This window comes from Pseudophryne corroboree, chromosome 2 (assembly GCF_028390025.1).
Source record: "Pseudophryne corroboree isolate aPseCor3 chromosome 2, aPseCor3.hap2, whole genome shotgun sequence".
In the NCBI taxonomy this organism is placed as follows: domain Eukaryota; kingdom Metazoa; phylum Chordata; class Amphibia; order Anura; family Myobatrachidae; genus Pseudophryne; species Pseudophryne corroboree.
Genome location: NC_086445.1, coordinates 31,939,113 through 31,944,542, shown reverse-complemented (window position 1 = coordinate 31,944,542; position 5,430 = coordinate 31,939,113).

Below are 5,430 nucleotides of genomic sequence, written 5' to 3'. Positions count from 1 at the left end.
TATATAAATAATATTATATATATCTGTCTGACTGCTCAGCTCACACAGCTTATAATTGTGGGGGAGACTGGGGAGCACTACTGCAGTGCCAGTTATAGGTTATAGCAGGAGCCAGGAGTACATAATATATTATATAGTGAGTGACCACCAGACACACAGTGCAGTTTATTTAATATATCCGTTCTCTGCCTGAAAAAAGCGATACACACAGTGACTCAGTCAGTCACATACCATATCTGTGTGCACTGCTCAGGCTCAGGCCAGTGTGCTGCATCATCTATATATATTATATATCTGTCTGACTGCTCAGCTCACACAGCTTATAATTGTGGGGGAGACTGGGGAGCACTACTGCAGTGCCAGTTATAGGTTATAGCAGGAGCCAGGAGTACATAATATTATATTAAAATTAAACAGTGCACACTTTTGCTGCAGGAGTGCCACTGCCAGTGTGACTAGTGACCAGTGACCTGACCACCAGTATATATAATATTAGTAGTATACTATCTCTTTATCAACCAGTCTATATTAGCAGCAGACACAGTACAGTGCGGTAGTTCACGGCTGTGGCTACCTCTGTGTCGGCACTCGGCAGCCCGTCCATAATTGTATATACCACCTAACCGTGGTTTTTTTTTCTTTCTTTATACATACATACTAGTTACGAGTATACTATCTCTTTATCAACCAGTCTATATATTAGCAGCAGACACAGTACAGTGCGGTAGTTCACGGCTGTGGCTACCTCGGTGTCGGCACTCGGCAGCCCGTCCATAATTGTATATACCACCTAACCGTGGTTTTTTTTTCTTTCTTTATACATACATACTAGTTACGAGTATACTATCTCTTTATCAACCAGTCTATATATTAGCAGCAGACACAGTACAGTGCGGTAGTTCACGGCTGTGGCTACCTCTGTGTCGGCACTCGGCAGCCCGTCCATAATTGTATATACCACCTAACCGTGGTTTTTTTTTTCTTTCTTTATACATACATACTAGTTACGAGTATACTATCTCTTTATCAACCAGTCTATATATTAGCAGCAGACACAGTACAGTGCGGTAGTTCACGGCTGTGGCTACCTCTGTGTCGGCACTCGGCAGCCCGTCCATAATTGTATATACCACCTAACCGTGGTTTTTTTTTCTTTCTTTATACATACATACTAGTTACGAGTATACTATCTCTTTATCAACCAGTCTATATATTAGCAGCAGACACAGTACAGTGCGGTAGTTCACGGCTGTGGCTACCTCTGTGTCGGCACTCGGCAGCCCGTCCATAATTGTATATACCACCTAACCGTGGTTTTTTTTTCTTTCTTTATACATACATACTAGTTACGAGTATACTATCTCTTTATCAACCAGTCTATATTAGCAGCAGACACAGTACAGTGCGGTAGTTCACGGCTGTGGCTACCTCTGTGTCGGCACTCGGCAGCCCGTCCATAATTGTATATACCACCTAACCGTGGTTTTTTTTTCTTTCTTTATACATACATACTAGTTACGAGTATACTATCTCTTTATCAACCAGTCTATATATTAGCAGCAGACACAGTACAGTGCGGTAGTTCACGGCTGTGGCTACCTCTGTGTCGGCACTCGGCAGCCCGTCCATAATTGTATATACCACCTAACCGTGGTTTTTTTTTCTTTCTTTATACATACATACTAGTTACGAGTATACTATCTCTTTATCAACCAGTCTATATATTAGCAGCAGACACAGTACAGTGCGGTAGTTCACGGCTGTGGCTACCTCTGTGTCGGCACTCGGCAGCCCGTCCATAATTGTATATACCACCTAACCGTGTTTTTTTTTTCTTTCTTTATACATACATACTAGTTACGAGTATACTATCTCTTTATCAACCAGTCTATATATTAGCAGCAGACACAGTACAGTGCGGTAGTTCACGGCTGTGGCTACCTCTGTGTCGGCACTCGGCAGCCCGTCCATAATTGTATATACCACCTAACCGTGGTTTTTTTTTCTTTCTTTATACATACATACTAGTTACGAGTATACTATCTCTTTATCAACCAGTCTATATATTAGCAGCAGACACAGTACAGTGCGGTAGTTCACGGCTGTGGCTACCTCTGTGTCGGCACTCGGCAGCCCGTCCATAATTGTATATACCACCTAACCGTGGTTTTTTTTTCTTTCTTTATACATACATACTAGTTACGAGTATACTATCTCTTTATCAACCAGTCTATATATTAGCAGCAGACACAGTACAGTGCGGTAGTTCACGGCTGTGGCTACCTCTGTGTCGGCACTCGGCAGCCCGTCCATAATTGTATACTAGTATCCAATCCATCCATCTCCATTGTTTACCTGAGGTGCCTTTTAGTTGTGCCTATTAAAATATGGAGAACAAAAATGTTGAGGTTCCAAAATTAGGGAAAGATCAAGATCCACTTCCACCTCGTGCTGAAGCTGCTGCCACTAGTCATGGCCGAGACGATGAAATGCCAGCAACGTCGTCTGCCAAGGCCGATGCCCAATGTCATAGTACAGAGCATGTCAAATCCAAAACACCAAATATCAGTAAAAAAAGGACTCCAAAACCTAAAATAAAATTGTCGGAGGAGAAGCGTAAACTTGCCAATATGCCATTTACCACACGGAGTGGCAAGGAACGGCTGAGGCCCTGGCCTATGTTCATGGCTAGTGGTTCAGCTTCACATGAGGATGGAAGCACTCAGCCTCTCGCTAGAAAAATGAAAAGACTCAAGCTGGCAAAAGCAGCACAGCAAAGAACTGTGCATTCTTCGAAATCCCAAATCCACAAGGAGAGTCCAATTGTGTCGGTTGCGATGCCTGACCTTCCCAACACTGGACGTGAAGAGCATGCGCCTTCCACCATTTGCACGCCCCCTGCAAGTGCTGGAAGGAGCACCCGCAGTCCAGTTCCTGATAGTCAGATTGAAGATGTCAGTGTTGAAGTACACCAGGATGAGGAGGATATGGGTGTTGCTGGCGCTGGGGAGGAAATTGACCAGGAGGATTCTGATGGTGAGGTGGTTTGTTTAAGTCAGGCACCCGGGGAGACACCTGTTGTCCGTGGGAGGAATATGGCCGTTGACATGCCAGGTGAAAATACCAAAAAAATCAGCTCTTCGGTGTGGAGGTATTTCACCAGAAATGCGGACAACAGGTGTCAAGCCGTGTGTTCCCTTTGTCAAGCTGTAATAAGTAGGGGTAAGGACGTTAACCACCTCGGAACATCCTCCCTTATACGTCACCTGCAGCACATTCATAATAAGTCAGTGACAAGTTCAAAAACTTTGGGTGACTGCGGAAGCAGTCCACTGACCAGTAAATCCCTTCCTCTTGTAACCAAGCTCACGCAAACCACCCCACCAACTCCCTCAGTGTCAATTTCCTCCTTCCCCAGGAATGCCAATAGTCCTGCAGGCCATGTCACTGGCAATTCTGACGAGTCCTCTCCTGCCTGGGATTCCTCCGATGCATCCTTGCGTGTAACGCCTACTGCTGCTGGCGCTGCTGTTGTTGCCGCTGGGAGTCGATGGTCATCCCAGAGGGGAAGTCGTAAGCCCACTTGTACTACTTCCAGTAAGCAATTGACTGTTCAACAGTCCTTTGCGAGGAAGATGAAATATCACAGCAGTCATCCTACTGCAAAGCGGATAACTGAGGCCTTGGCATCCTGGGTGGTGAGAAACGTGGTTCCGGTATCCATCATTACTGCAGAGCCAACTAGAGACTTGTTGGAGGTACTGTGTCCCCGGTACCAAATACCATCTAGGTTCCATTTCTCTAGGCAGGCGATACCGAAAATGTACACAGACCTCAGAAAAAGAGTCACCAGTGTCCTAAAAAATGCAGCTGTACCCAATGTCCACTTAACCACGGACATGTGGACAAGTGGAGCAGGGCAGGGTCAGGACTATATGACTGTGACAGCCCACTGGGTAGATGTATGGACTCCCGCCGCAAGAACAGCAGCGGCGGCACCAGTAGCAGCATCTCGCAAACGCCAACTCTTTCCTAGGCAGGCTACGCTTTGTATCACCGGTTTCCAGAATACGCACACAGCTGAAAACCTCTTACGGCAACTGAGGAAGATCATCGCGGAATGGCTTACCCCAATTGGACTCTCCTGTGGATTTGTGGCATCGGACAACGCCAGCAATATTGTGTGTGCATTAAATATGGGCAAATTCCAGCACGTCCCATGTTTTGCACATACCTTGAATTTGGTGGTGCAGAATTTTTTAAAAAACGACAGGGGCGTGCAAGAGATGCTGTCGGTGGCCAGAAAAATTGCGGGACACTTTCGGCGTACAGGCACCACGTACAGAAGACTGGAGCACCACCAAAAACTACTGAACCTGCCCTGCCATCATCTGAAGCAAGAAGTGGTAACGAGGTGGAATTCAACCCTCTATATGCTTCAGAGGTTGGAGGAGCAGCAAAAGGCCATTCAAGCCTATACAATTGAGCACGATATAGTAGGTGGAATGCACCTGTCTCAAGTGCAGTGGAACATGATTTCAACGTTGTGCAAGGTTCTGATGCCCTTTGAACTTGCCACACGTGAAGTCAGTTCAGACACTGCCAGCCTGAGTCAGGTCATTCCCCTCATCAGGCTTTTGCAGAAGAAGCTGGAGGCATTGAAGAAGGAGCTAAAAGGGAGCGATTCCGCTAGGCATGTGGGACTTGTGGATGCAGCCCTTAATTCGCTTAACAAGGATTCACGGGTGGTCAATCTGTTGAAATCAGAGCACTACATTTTGGCCACCGTGCTCGATCCTAGATTTAAAGCCTACCTTGGATCTCTCTTTCCGGCAGACACAGGTCTGCTGGGGTTGAAAGACCTGCTGGTGACAAAATTGTCAAGTCAAGCGGAACGCGACCTGTCAACATCTCCTCCTTCACATTCTCCCGCAACTGGGGGTGCGAGGAAAAGGCTCAGAATTCCGAGCCCACCCGCTGGCGGTGATGCAGGGCAGTCTGGAGCGACTGCTGATGCTGACATCTGGTCCGGACTGAAGGACCTGACAACGATTACGGACATGTCGTCTACTGTCACTGCATATGATTCTCTCAACATTGATAGAATGGTGGAGGATTATATGAGTGACCGCATCCAAGTAGGCACGTCACACAGTCCGTACTTATACTGGCAGGAAAAAGAGGCAATTTGGAGGCCCTTGCACAAACTGGCTTTATTCTACCTAAGTTGCCCTCCCACAAGTGTGTACTCCGAAAGAGTGTTTAGTGCCGCCGCTCACCTTGTCAGCAATCGGCGTACGAGGTTACATCCAGAAAATGTGGAGAAGATGATGTTCATTAAAATGAATTATAATCAATTCCTCCGCGGAGACATTGACCAGCAGCAATTGCCTCCACAAAGTACACAGGGAGCTGAGATGGTGGATTCCA